At 38.2% G+C, this 22,547-nt stretch overlaps 1 protein-coding gene across 1 annotated transcript in view; it reads left to right on the top strand.

Annotated features, from left to right (window-relative positions):
• The window catches only part of LOC128666928 (zinc finger protein ZFP2), a 298,618-nt gene that overhangs the window by 47,624 nt on the left and 228,447 nt on the right, over positions 1–22,547 (top strand). The gene's annotated exons all lie outside the window — the stretch shown is intronic.

Genomic DNA, 22,547 nt, shown 5'->3' with positions numbered 1-22,547 from the left:
GTACTCTGGACAGCACTTTTTTATTGGTGGATGAATTTATCCACCAATCAGCAAGGACAACCCAGGTTGTTCACCAAAAATGGGCCGGCATCTAAACTTACATTCTTGCATTTCAAATAAAGATACCAAGAGAATGAAGAAAATTTGATAATAGGAGTAAATTAGAAAGTTGCTTAAAATGTCACGCTCAATCTGAATCACGAAAGAAAATTTTTGGTTACAGTGTCCCTTTAATACTTTTTTTATAATGGATTTCATTCACCAATCTTGCACACATTTTATTTCCTGGACACAGAAGGCGGTAGAGGAAATCGCGGAAGCTGTCACTTCTGTAATATAGGATAGCGCAGTGAGCTCATGTGCTTCAGCTGTGCGCCTGCAGTATGTAAAGAGAGCTTCTATTGTATTATCTAAGTAGAGATCTGTGCTCACTCCCAGCTATTCTACATTGCAACAGTGATACGGCTTCTGATTTCCTTTACCACCCGCTGTGTTATCAGAGAAGGCTTATAAGATAAGTAGTGGATAAAGGAGGTGGGTAAGCCGTAACGGGGGTTATGGGACTGGGACAGATAACTCTATTAAAGACCTTTAGTGTTTCTGCAGCCTATTACAAATAAGCAGGTATTCAAATAAACGGGAGAACTGGATGAGTGTAAAATAATAATTTGAGAAATTCTGTATAGGATGATTTTTGGTGCAAGTAACTTTTATTATCTCTTGTTTATGTTTTACTATAATAAGTGAATTTGGACAGGGGTAGTAGTATGCATACATTGTCCAAATGGATTAAAGGGAGGGACAGGGTACTGACAAATTGTTTTGCCCTAATGTGTTTTAAGTGACGTTATATCAGATACAGAGTATAAAATATATGGGAAAATGCTTCTTTAAATTTGTTATTGTATGTGAAAAAAGAAGTTTTACTCATTTAATCCACACTCCCATTTAAATGGGCTCAGCCTGCAGAAAGTGCATACATGCTTATCTTATCTCTCTCTATACACAACAACTTCCTTATGTTATCTCGGTACTTGTAACATTATACCCCTTTAAGGGGCGGTTTCCTCAGGTGCATATAAATTACACTGGATACATCACACCAATGCTTGGTATTGATGTATCCAGCCTGGATTAACTTCCTGTGAGCTAATCCCTTTTGCACCTGTGAAGCTAGTTTCTCTCCTGTGGATTCTGGGGAAATTTGCCTGCTACTCTCTCCTGCTCTGTAGTGGACTTTCAGTTCCAGCTGACTACCGGGTGACGTCACTCCCACGAGCCACATTCACTGTGTCTCTCACACGCTGCTCTCAACCTCTGCTGCAGCGTCTCTGCCTTGTGCTCTCTCTCCCACAAGCCTCATCAGCTGTGTCTCACACACCCTGCTTCCAGCAGCTGCTACAGCGTCTCTGCTTAGTGCTCTCTCTCCCAAGCAAAGGATTGTGCCTCTCTGACTGTGAGCTTTTTCTTCAATATTCCTCTGCTTGTTACTTAAATCTCGGTAAGCTGAGTATTTATTTTTTCCAGTTCATATTTTCTAAGCTTTAACTGCTTATTTTGTTTATTCATTGCAATGAAGGTATTTGTTATTTTTAAAGTCATGTCTGATTAAATTTGAACTACCATATGTTGCCAGGGGTAAATAGTTCTACATATTTTCAAGACAACTGACTAGTATATTAAAATCATAATAAAATATATGTAAAACCCTAAGCCATGAGTTATTACATATATTTAAAAATGAAACACTCACTCAAGTTTTTATTTGGTAACCATACTTTTAATATATTGGAAAATCTATTCATGACTTATGCTCACAATAGACTTGTTGAAAGCAGTGTTACTAATGAACTTTCACACACCTGTTACAGAATACCAAGCCTAACTTATCCAGCTGACTTAACTACGATGATGAATCCAGGTGACATAAACGCTCACTTCCAGGAATTATCCAACAAAGTTGACCTTTTAAGTCAGGGACTTAGAGAACTTCAGGTAGAAAACCTGACACTTAGGAATATTATTAAAGAAGGGTTAAGTGCAGCTAAACCCCCTGACACTAACACTCCTGACCCCCCAATTCCACCTCCTGAAAAATTCTCTGGGGATAGGAAATCATTTAGGCAGTTTCATAATGCCTGTAAATTATTTCTCACACTTAAGCCAAAAACATTTCCTAATGACCGTATAAAAGTACTAACTGTCATTTCTTTCCTAAGAGGTGAGCCCAGACAATGGGCAGATTTATTCTTAGAAAATAACGACCCTATTCTAAATTCAATTGATGATTTCTTCAAGGCCATGTCAGATTTATATGAGGACCCCAACAGGCAACTCACAGCAGATTTTAAGTTGCGTAACTTAAAGCAACATAAGAGGCCTGTTGAGGAATATATCTCTGAATTTAAGATTTGGCAAAGGGATTCCCAATGGAATCAGGTTTCCCTAAAAAATCAATTTAGAATAGGGTTGTCTGAAAATATTAAGGATGAGCTTGCTAGACTAGATCTCCCAGAAACACTTGACTCACTTATGTCTTTAACTATAAAAATAGATAGAAGAATTAGGGAAAGTAAATAGGAAAGATATTCCCCAGACTCCTATACCAAGGTTACCACCCCTAAAGCTTATACACCCTCCCATAAGAGTCAGGATGAAGCCATGGAGATAGGGTTCATTAGAGGACCCCTGTCCCCTGAGGAAAAGTCACGCAGAAAAGAACTGGGACTTTGCCTCTATTGTGCCGCAAAGGAGCATTCTGTTTCTGACTGTCCTTCTTTAAAGATACAAAGATCAGGTAAGACAAATTTTACCTCAGATCATTTACTATCTTTAACAGCACAAAATCCTGCATATTTCATTATTACTATCTCTTTACAGTGGGGACAAAACCGACACAGTCTTAAGGCTGTTTTGGATTCGGGAGCCTACGCTAGTTATATAGATATAAAAGTTGTACAAGAAAATAAAATACCCATTATTGCAAAGAAAAAACCTGTTTCTGTACAATTAATTGATGGAAGACAATTAGAGTCAGGACCCATCACACACCAAACAATTCCCTTATTAGTCACTACTCATGACATACACCAAGAGTTCATTTCTTTTGACGTTATTCCTTCACCCATTTTTCCTGTTGTATTAGGTCTACACTGGTTGAATAAACATCAGCCCCTCGTACATTGGTCAGAAAAAACACTTGAATTTAATTCACAATATTGTACCACCACATGTTACCCTATACAACCTCTTCTATCTGTCTTGGAAACTAACATCCCTCCTGTTTATTCAGATTTAAAACAAGTATTTGACAAACAGGAGGCAGAAACCTTGCCACCCCATCGGGAGTATGATTGCCCCATAGATCTAATCCCTGGGTCAAAAGTTCCATATGGACACATATTCCCACTTTCTAAACCTGAGCTTGATACGTTAAAAGAATATATCAATGAGAATCTCAGGAAGGGATTCATTAGACCCTCCACCTCCCCTGCAGGGGCAGGAATATTTTTCGTAACCAATAAAGATAAAACCATACGGCCAATCGTTGACTACCGCGAATTGAATAAAATAACAAAAAAAGATCGTTATCCTCTTCCACTCATCCCTGAATTAATCGAAAGATTACATGGCTCATCCATTTACACTAAGCTTGATCTAAGAGGAGCTTATAATTTAATAAGAGTGCGTTCTGGGGATGAGTGGTTGACTGCTTTCCGTACTAGGTACGGGTTATATGAATATACCGTAATGCCCTTTGGATTGTGCAATGCATCCGCCACATTCCAGAGGTTCATCAACGATGTGTTCCGTGATCTCCTTGACACTTTTCTAGTTATCTACTTGGATGACATCCTTATATTTTCAGATAATGAAAAAGAACATATAAAACATGTTAGGATAGTCCTCTCAAGACTGTTAGCTCATCACCTGTATGTGAAACCTGAAAAGTGTACCTTTCATTCCCCTGAAATCACTTTCCTTGGGTATCATATATCATCTAAAGGGATATATATGGAGAAAACAAAGATCCAAACCATTCTTGATTGGCCTATACCAAAAACCAGAAAACATATACAAAAGTTTTTGGGATTTTCTAACTTCTATAGAAAATTTATTAAAAACTTTTCAGCAATAGTTAAACCCCTAACTAACTTGACAAAAGCCAATGTTCCTTTTGAATGGAACAAAGACGCAAATCACTCCTTCAATGTTCTAAAAAATTCCTTTACTACAGCACCTATTCTAGCATACCCTGATCCACAAAAACAGTACATACTAGAGGTTGATGCCTCATTCTACGCTATAGGAGCTGTATTGTCCCAAAAGAATCCCAAAACAAATAGGACACACCCTGTAGCATATTATTCAAGAGTGTTAACAACCTCTGAAATAAACTACCATATCGGTGAAAAAGAGCTCTTGGCTGTTAAAAGCTCTCTTGAAACTTGGAGACACCTTTTAGAAGGTACAATAGAGCCTATAATTATTTTCACTGATCATCGCAACTTAGAGTACCTAAAAACATCTCGCACATTAACATCTAGACAAGTGAGGTGGAGTTTATTTTTCTCAAGATTTAATTACATCATAACCTATAGATCAGCTTTGAAGAATACCAAGGCCGACATACTTTCTAGGCTTCCTTCTCCTCCTCCTAAGATTCAGATGTGTAAACCCCTAGTTCCATTAGATAACATAGTGGGGACTTTAGCCATCTCAACCACTGAATTAAAAGAGAAGCAACTAACTGATACTTCTAAAGTGCTATACAACTTAACACAAGGAGAGAATGGGTTATACTACCATGACACAAAACTCTATGTACCCCCTTCACTAAGGGAACAAGTTCTCTCCTCTTGTCATGAATCTCCCCTTTCAGGTCACCCTGGTATGAACAAAACTTATGACTTAGTTACAAGATCCTACTGGTGGCCCCACATAAACACAGAAATAAGAAACTACATTAAATCATGTTCAGTTTGCACAACCTGTAAAACAGATAGGAATAAACCCACAGGGTTTCTTCTCTCCCTACCAGTTCCAGACAGACCGTGGAAAGACATTGCTATAGATTATATTGTTGATCTACCTGTATCTGAAAAGAATAACACAATAATCGTTATCGTTGATCTCTTCACTAAAATGGCACACTTTGTGCCTTATTATAAGTTACCAACTGCCCTGGAAACTGTAAATATCCTTATAAAACATGTCATCTGCCTACACGGCTTACCGAACACTATAACATCTGACAGAGGTTCACAATTTACCTCTAAGGTTTGGAAACAATTATGTTCATCCCTTAACATTGAACAACGGCTTTCTACCGCATTCCATCCCCAAACCAATGGACAAACGGAGCGTACAAACCATTGGTTGGAGGAATATATAAGATGTTACACCAACCAACAACAAAACAACTGGACAAAATTACTTCCTCTAGCAGAATTCGCACATAATAATACTTACCATTCAACGATAAAAGCTACTCCTTTCTTTGCTAATTATGGCTACCATCCGAGCTTTCACCTACACCCCGAAGTCACCACTGACTGCCCAGTCATTGATGATCTTACTAACACTATGCTCGAAACATTCTCTCAACTTTATGACACTATCAAAATTGCCCAACAGAGGCAGAAGAAATACTACGACCTCAGGCATCGTCCTCCTCCTTCATATGTTCTTGGAGATCTTGTTTGGCTCTCTACGAGGAACTTACGGATCTCCGTGCCCAGCAAGAAGTTTCATAAACTTTTTATTGGTCCTTTCCCCATCATTAAAATAGTAAATGAGAATGCTGTTACTCTCCAATTGCCCCCCTCTCTTAAAGTACACCCCACGTTTCACGTCTCACTCCTCAAACCCTACAGTTCACTTCGGAATCCTTTGGACCCTTCTGTTCCTGTGTTGCCTATAGCTCCGGATGTGGAATATGAGGTTGCTGCCATCCTTGACTCCAGGAAGGTTTCTGGTCGTCTTCAGTACCTGGTACATTGGAAGGGGTACCCTTCTGAGGAGGATTCTTGGGAACCTTCTGTTAATCTCTCCGCTCCCAGGTTGGTCTCTCTTTTCCACAGAAGATTCCCGGATCGTCCCAGACCTTGACCCACGGAGTGGTTGCTCTTAAGGGGGGGGTCCTGTAACATTATACCCCTTTAAGGGGCGGTTTCCTCAGGTGCATATAAATTACACTGGATACATCACACCAATGCTTGGTATTGATGTATCCAGCCTGGATTAACTTCCTGTGAGCTAATCCCTTTTGCACCTGTGAAGCTAGTTTCTCTCCTGTGGATTCTGGGGAAATTTGCCTGCTACTCTCTCCTGCTCTGTAGTGGACTTTCAGTTCCAGCTGACTACCGGGTGACGTCACTCCCACGAGCCACATTCACTGTGTCTCTCACACGCTGCTCTCAACCTCTGCTGCAGCGTCTCTGCCTTGTGCTCTCTCTCCCACAAGCCTCATCAGCTGTGTCTCACACACCCTGCTTCCAGCAGCTGCTACAGCGTCTCTGCTTAGTGCTCTCTCTCCCAAGCAAAGGATTGTGCCTCTCTGACTGTGAGCTTTTTCTTCAATATTCCTCTGCTTGTTACTTAAATCTCGGTAAGCTGAGTATTTATTTTTTCCAGTTCATATTTTCTAAGCTTTAACTGCTTATTTTGTTTATTCATTGCAATGAAGGTATTTGTTATTTTTAAAGTCATGTCTGATTAAATTTGAACTACCATATGTTGCCAGGGGTAAATAGTTCTACATATTTTCAAGACAACTGACTAGTATATTAAAATCATAATAAAATATATGTAAAACCCTAAGCCATGAGTTATTACATATATTTAAAAATGAAACACTCACTCAAGTTTTTATTTGGTAACCATACTTTTAATATATTGGAAAATCTATTCATGACTTATGCTCACAATAGACTTGTTGAAAGCAGTGTTACTAATGAACTTTCACACACCTGTTACAGTACTTGCCTGCATGTAGAGAAACCATCCAAAATCTTTGTGATTTTTTTTTAGACCTTATATTGTAATGTAGGAGTCTCTCCTTTACATCAAGAGCCCTGCGTAGTGAGATAAATATCTTTCAAACTAAGTTTTGTTTCTAACTTTTTTTTTTTAATGGGCCTCTCTGTACCGACGAGATTTCTTAGATCATCTCACCTGAGCGGCGAGCTTTTGAATATCAGGCCATTAGAGAGAACTATTAAAAAAATTAACATTTTAGTGTCTGTCTGTACCGCGTCCACTGGGCTGCTGCTACCTCTTTTTTTTTTGTCATAGCTTTTCTTAAGAGAATACAAAAGTACTTATATTTTCAGTATAGGTGGTGGTTTTAAAAGGCAAAGCAGCCATTTCAAATGACAAAATAAGAGTTGTTTGCAAACAATTTAATACACTTCTGCAAATAAAATAGATCATTGGGGACACATTAATTAGTAAACTGTCACTTTGTCACCCCTTTCCAAAATTAGAGTTGTGAGTAGTTTTTCATTTTTTATGTCTTTATAATTTACTCACACTTATTTTTTTTATTTGCATAAATTGCATGATGGTTGCAAAGTGACACAGATTTATAAATATTTTATTCTAGTTTTCTATTAGTATTTTTATTGAATAACATAGGTTTTGAAAATGGGAATTGATGCAACATGTGTTATTGTATATTTGAAATATTTAGAAAATAACTCATATGCTGCTGTTTACCAGGTGCCCTGTAGAAAAATGTATATTATTATTATTATTTATACTTCTTTTTTTATTAGTTTTCTAAAAGTGCTTGGTCTGCCAAAAAAAAAATAAAAAAAAATCAGGGTATGATTTATGTAGATTTTTCACATAGGACCTGATGATCAAAGATTCTCCTAATTTGAGAGAAATTGTAGTGCAGTTCAAAGCGGCTGAACTCACTGAATGATCAAAGAAAAGGGGCAGAACTCTCCAGCAAGGCAAGATCTCTCTCATTTTTGTATCTGAAGGAGAGACCAACCCGGTGCATCATAGCACTGCATAATATGATAGTTTTGTTACACTTTGCGCATTGTGTTGTATTAAACTTTACACTTAGATTGGGACCTTTCAGTATTATTAGATTCAAGCTTTGTACTTTCTAGTTTACATTTTAATATGCATAGATTTAGATCTAGCAGAGATTTTACAAATTCTGCTTATGTTTTGAAAGTGTCTGTGTTAGTTTAACAAATTAGGATCATACCTTGTATATTTCTGTGTATTTTTTACAATGTACATTGCACTTGGTATTTTCCCTATTGTAAAATAAAACAGAGCTTCAGAACGTGGGAGGGACAGGGGTGTTCCTTGGGCTCAACAGGGGAGTTTTCAGGGTATGTCTTAGGCTTTCTCACAAGTCTTGTGAAATGCTGTAAGCATTTTAAACAAGCTGGTCTCACTGATTTTTCTCGCCAGCTGAATGCATGTGAAGTTTTCTTAACAATCACAATACACTTTATACTAAACTATAGGCAAAACCAAATTAAATTGTAGTGGAAACATTTCAGTCTAATTTGTAATTGATGCAAACTGATCCTTTATATAATCCCCAGGTGTTTTCCAGTTACCTTCTACTCCCCTGTGAAATTCTGTATCCCAGAGAGCTTCATTAATTTCCATGGAAAGTATCTCTCATCTCTCTAGGTTCTGCCCTTTTTCTTATAGAATTCAGTAAGTTCAGCCACTGTCTGCACTCAAATTTCTTTCCAAACTAATGAATCTTTGCTTATCGGGCCCATAGAAAGTAATTAAGCTCTCTTGGAAACTGAAGCTATCAGTTTTTTAGTTTTATTTTAAAAAAAGAAATACAAAGTGCAATGGGATTTATAAATGATACTATATGTATACTTTACAAAATATGAGCCTAATTTCTTAAAGTAACACAAACTGTGAAAGGATAATCAGAACTTCAAAATCCTAAATAAACTACTATATACAAAATAAAATACAAAATAGAAAGTTCAAAGTTTAAATGTAATAAAACTTGAAGGAATAGTCTAGTCAAAATTAAACTTTAATGATTTAGATAGAGCATGCAATTTTAAGCAACATTCCAATTTACTCCTATTATCAATTTTTCTTCATTCTCTTAGTATCTTTATTTTAAAAAGCAGGAATGTAAGCATAGGAGCCGGCCCATTTTTGGTTCAGCACTTGGGTAGTGCTTTCTGATTGGTGTCTAAATGTAGCCACCATTCAGCAAGCGCTACCCAGGTGCTGAACTAAAAATGGGCCGGCTCCTAAACTTACATTCAAATAAAGATACCAAGAGAACAAAGAAAAATTTATAATAGGAGTAAATTAGAAAGTTGCTTAAAATTGTATGCTTTATCTGAATCGGGAAAGTTTATTTTTAACTAGACTAATCCTTTAAACTAAATTGTAAAGTAATATAAAATACAAAGCATAAAAGTGTAAATTCAGCAGAACTGTCATATTCTGCAGTACTATACTGCACTCGGCTTGTCTCTCCTCCACATACAGAAATGCAGGGAATGCTCCTTGGAAGAGTATAGCAAAATCTGCCTTTATAGGGGTCGATTTATCAAGCTACGGTGGACAGGGGCGTACATATGTGCCCCTGTCAGTCGCAGTTTGCCTCTGGTGGGCTAAATTCTGCTGCCGGAATTCAGCATTGCACAAGAACACTTTTTTGCGCTCTTGTGCAATGCTGCCCCCTGCCCGCGCACAGCCAATCATGCGCGGGCAGGATCTGTCAATCTCCCTGGTCAGACAAGACCAGGGAGATTGAAATTCTCCACCTAAGAGGTGGAGAAGAGGTTAGGGATGCAGCGGTCTAATGACCGCTGCTTCACAAATACAGCTAGTAGGGGGCGAAGACCGCTGCTTCACAAATACAGCTAGTAGGGGGGCGAAGGCTGGCGAATACAACAGACTTGTCCAGTATTCTGGAAAAAAATGAGGAAGAATAAACAAGATAATAATAAAATCAATTTTATAACTAAATATAGTGGTCAATTCAATCAGATCAGTTCTATAAGATATTTTATCTAAGAGCTACATGTTTATTTCCAAGAGAGCACCAACAATTGGTGACAAAGTAACAGGTTACAATAGTAAAATCCCTACTATTAAGGAGGGGTGTTTTAAATGAGGGTATCGCCCCTGTTTAACATGTGCTCATATTAAGACAGGAGAAAATGTAGTATCTACAGTTACCAAACAAAGTTATGTCAGTATATGGCCGGGTTATAATACAATATATTTAAAAATTATTCTTTAAAATAAAACCCCAATAAAATGCATTTACAAAACCATAAAATTAATATAAATTCCTAAGTTCTTTGTATTAGTTAAAATTTATAGACACATTGAATTATATTTGTAGAAAACCAGATCTGAATCAAACTATACACGTTTTAACTATTATAATATGCTATGCAAAGATCATAAAATTTACCTTATTCACAATTGAATTTCATTAAAATACCACAATAAGATACCAAGATATGAGCCACTAACATTCAGATAGTACAATCAGCTATATAGCCACAATTTAGCCTATATAATTCCAGTTTAAAACATCAGAAATTGTATATATTATTTGTGCAAATAACCAACTCCTATGCCAATTTATTTTAAGCTGAAATACATTCTTAGTTATCTACAATTAAGACTATTCTAAAATATAGGTATATATTTGCAAAGATAAACTTCTTAGCATACAAAAGACAAGCTTAACACTATACAGGACTGTGAATATGGGTCTAAAATATAAAGTATCTTTTTAAAATTGCTGAACTACAATTTTTTATGTTACTAAATACCTTTTGATTTAAATATATAAAAAAATAGAACAATCATACATCACTAGTTTGAGCCAATTTGTAGTGCAATCTTTTCCAAATATTTTCAGATCACCTCATTTGAAGAAACGTTATTGCATAGATCAAGAGTTAGTCTCAGCTTTTTGTATAAAGTTGATTGTGTCCCAAGTATGGCAGCCAGTTATCAATCAGACCAGTATAAACAGACCAAGCCTCAATACTGTCTTCCCTTGCATTCAGCTTTTCTGTATATAATCATCAGTGGTCTGTTTTTGGTCACGCCCTACGGATGCTTGTCCCTCTCATTGGTCATCTGGGAAAGGTCTCTTCTGTATGGATTCTAATAGTTAATCTATTTGGTTGTCATACCATTCTAATCCCCTAGGGGGCAGCAGACAACCAGCAAATACAGTCTTATCATTCATTTTTGCTACATTCCAACTATCTCCTTATATTGTTATTATTTTTATACTATAACTTATTGCATTAATAAAACTCTTTTCAGCATCTATATTTCATTTAGCATAACAGAAAATGTACAATTTGATACCAAACATCATTATTTTATAGTCCTATCACATCAAAGTAATTCTTATACATTTATCTTATTATATTTTAAGAAATGTATTTAAAGTTTCATAAACATTTAGTGCATAACCATATGATATGACTTAGGTCACCCCATGCAGGCAATCCTGTATTAGCATCTTTTAGCCCCGTCTGGAAGATAGAAAAACAATGTTATATATTTCAAATATGGGATTATTACATTTGGTATTTAATCTATTATAAATCTGAATTTTATTTCCCATATCCATATATATATTTAAAACAGTCTGAGGCATATATTTAGTGTTTGATAATTATACATTTTTTATACAGTATTTAACATTTCTAATACATTTTGAATGCATGAATTTTGTTTATGACCCAGATTCACAGGACATCTTGTTATTATATGTCTGAAAAATAAAGAGAGACAGAGGTTATTATTCTGACAAAGTTAAACATTTTAGACCGACTAAAATAGCCACCTATCAAATTTAGCAAATACCCATCTAATATTAGACAATCTCCCAAATGTATGTGTTCATATTTAATATTATACAAGTTGTATTTTCAATGAATTTCAAAGTTACAATACAACATATATTTTCTGTTTAGCTAGCAATATGGACGTGTATCTGAGGTTTAGGGGCGATTAACAGGCCTGTGCTAATTACCATTTCCCTGGGATTTTGAGCATCTTTCCACTGCTGATTACAGACACAGCGTCCCCCTCACCACAGGTAGCATCCTGATCTAGGTACCATGTTTATCTTTGTTTGAAAAGATCTAATCTCATTAAGTGGTGAGGTAAAGAATGTTTAGAAGTTTGTACTTTTATCTAGGGAGCATATGCTCTCTTTTGAAGTTTTTGGGACATCTTATCTGCATTGAGCTCTGAGATGTGTATTCAAATTATATGGGTTTTAAGTCAATTCCTGACATCAGAATTGTAACCTTATAGTAATATCTGATAAAAACATGGCTTCATATATAAACAAATTATTTTGTCTTATTATATATATATATATATATATATATATATATATATATATATATATATATATATATAATGTCATTCACCTGTACCCTGACTGTTACAACTTAATTACTTACAAGATTTGTCAGATACATTATGTAGGGTGCTCAAAGGCAAGGGAACAGAACAAATTAATGATATACAGTGAAAATAAAAAAGGTGATACTGAACCACACACTTTACTTATACAGTCCAATCCGATCTGTAAATGTGGAGATAAACTCAGTCCTTCACAGTCTTAAATGGAAGATATCGGTATAAATTCCTCAAAGAGAAAAGAAACAGGATAGAAAACCTAGAATTTGATGGCAGATAAGAACCAAAATGGGCCAACAAGTCTACCTATTTTACATGTTACTTTTTTTCATAGGATAGCCTTATGAATGTCTCAGACATTTTTGAATTCCTTTACAGTCTTTGTGTTTGCCACCTCCATTGGACATTTATTCCATGAATCCACCACCCTTTCTGTAAAAATAATGCTTCCTCACATTTCTCCTGAATCTGCTTCCCTCTAACAAGATTGTGACCCCTTGTTTTGCCTTTTTTTTTTTTCTTTTGTGGAAAATGCTTTCAGCTTCCACTTTATTCAATACCTTCATATATTTGAAGTTTTCTATCATGTCACCTATTTCCTTTAACTCCGCTAAACTATACATATTTAGGTCATAGTCTTTCTTTGTACGTTTTATATTTTAGACCTTGCTCCGTTTTAGTAGCCCTTCTTTGGACAGTTTCTAGTTTATTTTTATCTTTCTGAAGATATGGTCTCCAGAACTGTACACAGTATATTCCAGGTGAGGCCTAACTAATGATCTGTAAAGTGGCATAATAACCTTGTTATGTCTGCCTCTCCCAATACAACCAAGTATTCAGCTGGCCTTACTAGCTGAACTGCAGCATTGTGTACCAAATTTTGCATTTCATTCAGCACTAACATTATTTGAATGCTGTACAATTCCAAGCTATAGAGGATGCTCTATAGTGAAGCCAAATTGATTTTTTTTTATTTAAAAACAAAAGAACCTAATGGCATTAATGCTAGATGGGCTATTGATCTCTTCCAAAGCTGAAACATATATGAAATATATAATTTCTCTTTGTGTTTGTCGTGTGTTCTCACTTCTGTATAGATATTGTAAATTTGCGCAAAGTGAACATATATAGATGGTTAAATGTAATATGTGAACACAGCTCCCATTTTGAATAAATTTTGAAATTTTTCTTGTTCAGACTATATTATAGGTGTTGTGAATTTGCGCAAAAATAAATATATATTCTGATGGTTTATTCAGCTTGATGTTTGTATCAATGTATTTATGAGGTGTTTTCTTATGTTTTCCTTTTTTCTTTGGTATTTTTACACTTTTCATTGGAAGCTGAATTATAATTAGAAGATTTGTGGCATTTGTAATGGAAACGTATGTATATATGTTTTTGGTGCCATTTGATACAAATAATTTGACCAAAGACTCCTCTTATTACATATATACTGTATGTCAAGTTAATTGTAAAGTGATTATGAGTAACATGATGCTATGCTTGATAGCAAATACATACTACTCGAAGATACCCCTTTGGGATCCAGAATATAAATTTGGTTAATCATAATGAGAAAATGGCATTTGTTAGTTGACCTTATATTGAACAAAATGTTACACATAGTAACATCTTATGTCATATATTCATACATTTGTATATTTGCCAGACATTCCGATATGTCACTTCCAGTAAGAGGATTTGATGTGACAGAACAGTTTGGTAGATTTTTAATACTTGGCATTCTCTTTGTATAGATCAGTCATCTTTGATAATGATTAGCCGAAATGCGTCAGATGACTTGGGGGTCAGCAGTATGCTAATACAGAACAGGTCTGTTTCTTTCCAAAGGCAGGGAGAGTCCATGACTTTATTCATTACTGTTGGGAATATCAACACCTGGCCACCAGGAGGAGGCAAAGACACCCCAGCCAAAGGCTATAAATATCCCTCCCACTTCCCCTATCCCCCCAGTCATTCTTTGCCTTTTGTCACTATAGGAGTATGGCAGAGAAATGTTAGATGAAAATCTTAGTCCATTAATGGGTATTTTCCCTTCAAGTGTGGACTGGGATGTTTTTGAGTAACCATGTAATCTTTTCAGTGAGAGTTGTGGTGAACGCTGGCTCTAGATGGGAATGATCTCTGACCACTATCTAGATTTAAAGCTATCACCCCCTGGGAAATCAGTGTTAATGCTTTACATTGTTTTCCCCTTAACTTCAGGTCCCTGTCAGATGTGTTTGGTGAGACTGTCAGGCCTTGAGACGCTGTGCCTGCTCCACAGCTTTTATCCTGGAGGGTAAGTCCTTTCCATTACTTTTAGGGATTATGCGTAGTAGGGCTGCAAATTCCCTGAGGTTATAGAGACATGTAAATGAACAGTTCACAGTGTGATACTTTTATTTCTCTTCCGGATATGGGGACATTTAATACCTTTTATATTAGAAGGGTATTTTATTGAGCAGTTGGGGCCAATATATATGTGCTGCTTAGTTACTTGCCAACCGGAGCATATGTGTAAGGTTTTTTTGGGCTCATAAGAATGCAGATAGACGATGCAGGGCAGTTTGGGAAAATTATCCCACCAGGGCCATTATACCGCTAGGAGGTCTCTAGTTGCGCACCATGTGACAAGGGCGCAGTTTTTTTGCTGAGGCTGGTCGGAAGTTTTGCTCCTGCGTAGCGATCAGCATACAGAGTTCACTGCAGGCATTGGGAGAGATCCGACTTCATTTCGGTCAGGCTTGTCTAGCTAGGAGGTGATGAGTACCTCAGCCAAGGCTGAGGGTAGAGGTGCCACACTAAAATAATTTTTGCATTATCGATATTGAGACCTTATACCCGCTATGGAGGATTCTAATATTAATCCCTCAGAGGGCTTTGTTTCAGCGATCACTGTAACAAATGCATGTTTATATTGTGAGGAGACTATGGTTTGCCCACCTGCACAATTCTGTTCTGTCTGCTTATGTTCTGTGTTAAAGACCAAGAAGGCATCTAAATCTGGTTTATCCCCTGGTACTTTTATGCGCTCTGATCCTTCTACCTCTCAGGACTCCGTTGTCCGTGAGATGCCTATTCTGCATCCGCTTTCCCCTTTTAACCCTATAACACAGGCAGTGCCCCGCGGCGCACATTTAGCTCCGACTGGAGGTAATTTTTTGTCAGCAGATTTTACTTCACATCATCAATCTGCGGTATCCGCTGAATTAAATGCTTTGCCTATCTCTGGAAAACGTAAGAGAAAGGTTAAGCATAGTTCCACTGACTTGGGGGTTAACTCCTCTATTCAGTCTGAGTTGGCTAGTTTGTCCCACTTTTCTGAAGATGATCTAACCTCGGTTGCATCTGAAGGTGAACTTTCGGAGTCAGAGGTCTCTGAAATTAAATATCCTACTCCTGAGGAACCAAATTTTAGGTTTAAGGTTGAACACCTTCGCTTTCTCTTGAAGGAAGTATTGTCTACCCTAGAGGTTCCAGACACTAAGCTTCCTGAGGAACCTATTATCCCTAAATTAGGGTTTATGAGGAGAAGGTGGTTCCTGAAACCTTCCCGGTACCCGTACGAATGGCAAAAATTATTTCTAGAGAATGGGAAAAGATTTGAACTCCTTTTTCCCCCTTCTACCTTTTTAAGAAGCTGTTTCCGGTCCCTGAATCACATTTAGCGTTATGGAACTCTATCCCTAAGGTAGACGGGGCCATTTCTACTCTCGCCAAGCGTACTACTATGCCTCTAGGGCAGTGCTTTCCAAACTGTGTGTCGGGACACACTAGTGTGTCGGCAGCAGTGTGTAGGTGTGTCCCTGCTTCAGCACAAATTCTTTTTAAATTTAATTTTTATTTTATTTATTTTTTTGGTTTCCGACTTTCCGCCTGCTATGCATATCACATGGTTGATTGATACCTAGTGGGTCACAGATCATCTTAACCTATTGGCACAGCTCAGTGGGAACTGAAACTATTGCCATTGGCGGCTTTGGCAGCACATTGGCTCCTGACTGCACGTGTAGTCTCCTTAATTGGCTCGTGACTGCATGTGTAGTCAGTGAGTGGGACAGCAGTGTGTTTGCAGCACAGGCAGTAGTCAGTCGGACTCGCAGAGCGCTGAGGGCAGCTGCTTAAAAGCTGTGCTGAAGTCAGAAGTCAAAGTGTTTTTTTTTGTTGTTGCAGCTAGCTCCCAGTAGTGCATTGCTGCTCCTGCTCTTGATATATGGATAGGAAGTGAAAGCTTAAAAGTGCTTGATGATGAAATGTGAGTGTCTATCTAATATTCCACCAAATATTCAGAAACTGTGTTCATTCCATCAACCTCATACATCCCATTAAAATAGTAAGTAGCTATTGGTGTTATTAAACTTTTTTTTAATTCTTTCACATACATACTGTTACTTGTAAATATATATTATTATTATATAATTTATGTATGTGTCCGTATCTTTTAAAACAAGTTAGTGTAACCTCCTTTTTGCTAGTACAACTGAATTAATTACTGTGTCGCGAAATGATGTAGATCTAAAAAGTGCGTCACCAACATGAAAAGTTTGGAAAGCTCTGCTCTAGGGGATAGCTCCTCTTTTTCAGATCCCATGGACAGAAAGTTTGAAGGCTATTTAAGAAAGATGTTTCAACATATGGGCCTCCTATTTCAGCCAGCGGCTGCTGTAGCAGCAGTCGCAAGTACCTACTGGTGTGTTTCGTTGTCAGAATTAATTGAAGTCGAATCCCCCTTGGAGGATATGCAGGACAGGATTAAGGCTCTCAGGATAGCCAACTCCTTTATTTGTGATGCTAATATGCAAATTGTCCAATTGAATGCTAAGGCTTCAGGTTTTTGCAGTTTTGTCTTGTAGTGCTCTTTGGTTAAAGTCTTGGTCCACAGATATGGTTTCCAAGACCAGATTTCTTTCCTTACCATTCAAGGGGAAGATTTTGTTCGGGCCAGGCCTGGACTCCATCATCTCCACAGTAACAGGAGGGAAGGTGGCTTTCCTTCCCCAGGATAAGAAGGCCAATCCACTAATTTCTGTTCCTTTTCGTTCAGACAAAACTCAATCCTCCTTTAAACCTTAACAGTCCAAGAGTACTTGGAACCCAACCAGTCCTGGAACAAATCCAAACAGGCCAAGAAGACTACAGATAACAAATTTGCATGAAGGGCGGGCCACCGATCCGGGACCGGATCGAGTTGGGGGCAGACTGTCTTTTAACCTAGAGGCTTGGTCCAATACATTCCAGATCCCTGGGTATTAGACGTTGTTTCCCAGGGTTACAAGATAGGGTTCAAATCTCGTCCCCCAAGGGGCAGATTTCTTCTCTCAAGAATATCTACAAGACCAGAGAAAAGAGCAGCCTCTTTGGACTGCGTTCGGGATCTCCTTTCCTTGGGAGTAATCGTCCAGGTGCCCTTATCAGAAAGGGGTCCGAGGTTTTACACAAACCCCTTTGTAGTTCCCAAAAAGAGGAAACTTATCGCCCCATTCTAGACTTAAAATGTCTCAACAAGTTTCTCAGGTTCCCCTGCCTCAAAATGGAGACTATCAGGTCCATCCTTCCCTTAATTCAGGAAGGGCAGTTCATGACCACAATCGACTTAAAGGATGCATACCATCATGTCCTGATCCACAAGGATCATTTTCAGTTTCTGAGATTCGCATTCCTGGACCTACATTTCCAGTTCATAGCCTTGCCATTTGGCTTAGCTACTGCTCCTAGAATTTTAGAAAGGTTTTGGGAGCTAGCAGTGGCCAGGCCTCAAGGTATCGCTGTAGCCCTGTACTACCTGGACAATATCTTTGTTCAAGCTCCATCTTTTCCTTTGGCAAGATATCAGATGGAGTCTCTTCTGTGTCTTCTCCAAACTCACGTATGGAAGATAAATCTAGAAAAGAGTTCCCTGTTTCCCAGTACCAGGGTTGTTTTCCTCCGACTCTTTGTTCATGAAGATCTTTCTGATGGATCAGAGACGTTCCAAGCTGGTGGCAGCATGTCTGTCCCTTCAGACCACGCTAAATCCTTCAGTGGCTCAGTGCATGGAGGTAATTGGTCTCATGGCATCCTCCATGGACATTATTCCCTTTGCTCGATTCCATCTCAGACCTCTACAACTATGCATGTTGAGGCAGTGAAACGGAGATCACTTAAACCTGTCTCAAAAAATTGTTCTGGACAATCTAACGAGAGACTCTCTCTCTTGGTGTCTCTGTCACGATCACCTGGCCCGAGGCATGGGCCTCTTGAGACCATCCTGGGGGATTGTGACTACGGATGCCAGCCTCTCAGACTGGGAGCAGTCTGGCATCCCAAGAGGGCTCAGGGGAAGTGGACCTGAGAAGAATCATCTCTTCCGATCAATATCTTGGAGCTTCGGGCAATTCACAATGCTCTAGGGGCATGGCCCCAGCTCTTCTTTCCGCGATTCACATCCCGGGGGTGGACAACTGGGAAGCGGACTTCCTCAGCAGACAATTCTTTCACCTGGGGGAGTGGACTCTCCACCCCAAGGTGTTTTCTGAGATAACTCTCAGATGGGGAGTTCCGGAGATAGACCTCATGGCTTCTGGTCTCAATACCAATCTAGCCAGATACGGGTCGAGATTGAGGGATCCTCAAGTGGAATTGGAAGACACATTAGCAGTTCCATGGAGGTTCAATCTCATATATCTTTTTCCTCCTTGGCCCTTCTTCCTCGAGTAGTGGCTCGCATCAAGCAGGAGCATGCTCCGGTGATACTAATAGCTCCCCTCCGTGGAGGTGTGGAGCTTCTGACTCAGGGTCCATTCCTACATCAAAATCTCAATTCTCCAAGACTGACTGCGTGGAAATTGAACGTTTAGTCTTATTCAAGAGAGGTTTTTCGGATTGTGTGATAGACACTTTGATCCAGGCTCGCAAGCCAATCACTCGCCGTATTTACCACACGGTATGGCATACTTACCTTCATTGGTGTGAGGAACACATTCTTCCATGGCACAATGTGAAGGTTACCCGAATTCTATCCTTTCTCCAAGATGGTTTGGAGAAGGGTCTATCCGCCAGTTCTCTGAAGGGTCAGATCTCGGTCCTGTCAGTCTTACTGCACAAGAGATTAGCGGATCTTCCGGACGTGCAGTCCTTTGTTCAGGCTCTGGCTAGAATCAGGCCTGTGTTTAAACCTGTTGCTCCTCCTTGTACCCTCAACCTTGTTCTTTTTTGTTTTGCAGCAGGCTCCATTTTAGCCTATGCATTCTGTTGATCTTAAACTTCTATTGTGGAAGGTTTTGTTTTTATCGCCTCAGCTCGCAGAGTCTCTGAGCTTTACAGTGTGATGCATCTTACCTTATTTTCCATGCTGATAAGGCGGTTTTATGCACTGTTAGGTTTCCTACCTAAGGTAGTCTCAAATCGCAACATCAATCAGGAGATTGTGTTTCCTTCCCTTTGTCCTAATCCTTCTTCCTCGAAAGAACGTTTGCTCCACAATGTAGATGTTGTACGTGCTTTAAAATTCTATCTTCAGGCTACTAAGGATTTCAGGCAATCCTCTTCCACGTTTGTGTTATACTCTGGTAGGCGCATGGGTCTGAAGGCCACTGCAACTTCATTATATTTCTGGCTGAGAAGATATCTGTTTGGCTTATGAGAAGGCTGAACAACAGCCTCCTGAGAGGATAACGGCTCATTCCACTAGAGCAGTTTCTTCTTCTTGGGCTTTTAAGAATGAAGCTTCTATGGATCAGATTTGTAAGGTGGCTACCTGGTCCTCCTTACATACTTTTTCAAAGTTCTATAAATTTTATGTTTTTGCTTCTGTGGTGCCCTCAGATAAGGGTCCACCTCTTCTTTTTTGCCCTCCGGTTTTATTCATTCAGTGTTCTCTGGAGCTTGGGTATTGGTTCCCAACAGTAATGAATGAAGCCATGGACTCTCCCTGCCTTTGGAAAGAAAACTAAATGTATGCTTACCAGATAAATTCCTTTCTTTCCTGGCAGAGAGAGTCCACAACCTTGCCTGTAATATTTTTTTATGTGCCTTCCGTGTTATTGTTTCTTCTGGCATCTCTATACCCTAATGTTTATCCTGCTTTTCCTTGTTCCCTCGGTCAAATGACTGTATGTGTGTATTTTAAAGAAGGTAATTCCTAATGCTTACTTTGTGATGGAAAGTCGCCTGCTAAACATATTACAGCCCATTCCACTAGATCAGCTTTTGCTTCCTGGGCTTTTAAAAACAAGGCTTCTATTGACTAGATTTTCAAGGCTACAACTTGGTCTTCATTTAATACCTTTAATAATTCTTATCATTTTTATGTTTTTGCCTCTTTGGAAGCAGCTTTTGGCAGAAAAGTTCTTCAGGCCGTAGTGTCTAGCAAATAGGAACTTTTTTGGCCCATGTGTCAAGGCTCATGGACTCTCACCACCTTATGAAAGAAAACCTAATTTATGCTTACTGAATAAATTCCTTTCTTTAATGGTGGTGAGTCCACAAAACCTGTACAGTAATTTTGTGGTGTATCTTTGGTGACGATTTTTTATTTGCACCTCCTTATACCCTGCTTTTTCCTTTCTTGTCTTTTTGTTACTTTTTCTCCTGTGCTCAGCTATACGATAAACTAAGATATACAGGGAGGTTGGAGGGTTCAAAACCTCTTGCTGTTTTGGGTAGCTTTGCCTCCTCCTAGTGGTAGGCATTCAATCCCACTTGTCAAGCCTCATGGACTCTCACCACCATGAAAGAAAGTAATTTATCAGGTAAGCATAAATTATATGGAGGCTGCCTTTTCATAATGCTGCTCTCTAATGTGTATGAGTGTACAGAAGTTCTAGAATTTCTCGTTGTGACATTGCATGTGATATTAGTGATACCTGAGAAGGGGGCGCTGAGTGCTGTGCATTTCTGTCAGTGAGTGAGGATGGAGATTTGTACAAAGTTACCAGAGATTTGGGTTTCTTAATCCTTTCCCCTGACCCAGTGATTGGATAAACACAGGAAGCTTTTCTGTGCTACTGCAGTATAGTGCATGTAAATATTGGCTACCATGGGTGTGCACGGTTACCCTCTTAATTTAAATTGTATTCTGAATATGCAACAAGAAGAAAAAAGTACACAGCCCTTTGTAGCCTGCCTCTTACCAATACCTAATGAAAAGGTTTAGGATATTTTCTAAAAAATTTATTAAACTGATATTCATTTTCATATATAGCACATTTTTTGACTATCATTTTGTGTAGCTGTTTTTGAAACCGTTTAATATCCATTTTTAATGAGACGTAAAAAATGAAAAACCTTTTAAAGGGCACTGTATTAACTAGTCCATAGAAGTGAAGCTCAATTTAGAACATATTTGTGTGTCAGTATATGGCCGGGTTATAATACAATATATTTAATAATTATTCTTTAAAACAAACCTCCAATAAAATGCATATAAAAAATAATAAAATTAATGTAAATTCCTAAATTATTTATATTGGTTAAAATTTATAGACACATTGAATTATATCTATAGAAACCAGATTATGAATCAAACCATATAAGCGTAAAATGTTACAATATTCTTTACAAAACAAACCAAATATATGTTAGAATTAACCTTATTCACAATTGAATTGCATTACATCACTACTATGAAACACCACAATATGGGTCACCAACTTAAGAGTGCCTAGTTAAATGATATAACAAGATACTTCAGCAGCCAATTTCTCTGAGCTGAAAACTTCTTTTTAGCTACAATTAAGGCAAGTTCTAAAATATAATATATTTTTGCAAAGATAAATTACTTAGCATACAAAAGACAAGCTTAAAACTATACAGGACTATATCTCAACATAGCACCCCCACCACTTACACCCAGTGTGACAGGCTCAGCTGCATAATGAGCATTGAAGGCAAACACTGCTTGCTCCTTTATGGTGCTACGCGGTCTATCACACTTATAGACTGCCGCTCCAATAACTGTCTGTCCTCTCACTCCAGATCTGATTGTGTATGACAGCGTGTCAGTGGCACTGAAGGTAGACCACTGCTTGCTATTGAATCTTTACTTAATTTTTTTTTCTTCTAATTAGAGTACTTGATACCATTTTACTGCATTGTTTGAGGGATGGACAACTGTGGATGGTTGGCTGGAA

This window comes from Bombina bombina, chromosome 7, assembly GCF_027579735.1.
Source record: "Bombina bombina isolate aBomBom1 chromosome 7, aBomBom1.pri, whole genome shotgun sequence".
NCBI classification, from domain to species: Eukaryota; Metazoa; Chordata; class Amphibia; order Anura; family Bombinatoridae; genus Bombina; species Bombina bombina.
This window is presented reverse-complemented; position numbering and strand designations above follow the sequence as displayed.